The sequence below is a fragment of the Scomber japonicus genome, chromosome 20, assembly GCF_027409825.1.
Source record: "Scomber japonicus isolate fScoJap1 chromosome 20, fScoJap1.pri, whole genome shotgun sequence".
NCBI classification, from domain to species: Eukaryota; Metazoa; Chordata; class Actinopteri; order Scombriformes; family Scombridae; genus Scomber; species Scomber japonicus.
Window position 1 is genome coordinate 157,501 of NC_070597.1, and position 256 is coordinate 157,756.

The window sequence follows — 256 nt, forward strand, 5'->3', positions numbered from 1 at the left end:
CTGATGGAGTTAATGAACTGATGGAGGAGTTAATGACTGATGGAGTTAATGACTGATGGAGGAGTTAATGACTGATGGAGTTAATGAACTGATGGAGGAGTTAATGACTGATGGAGTTAATGACTGATGGAGGAGTTAATGAACTGATGGAGTTAATGACTGATGGAGGAGTTAATGAACTGATGGAGTTAATGAGCTGATGGAGGAGTTAATGAACTGATGGAGTTAATGAGCTGATGATGTTTTATATTAAAAC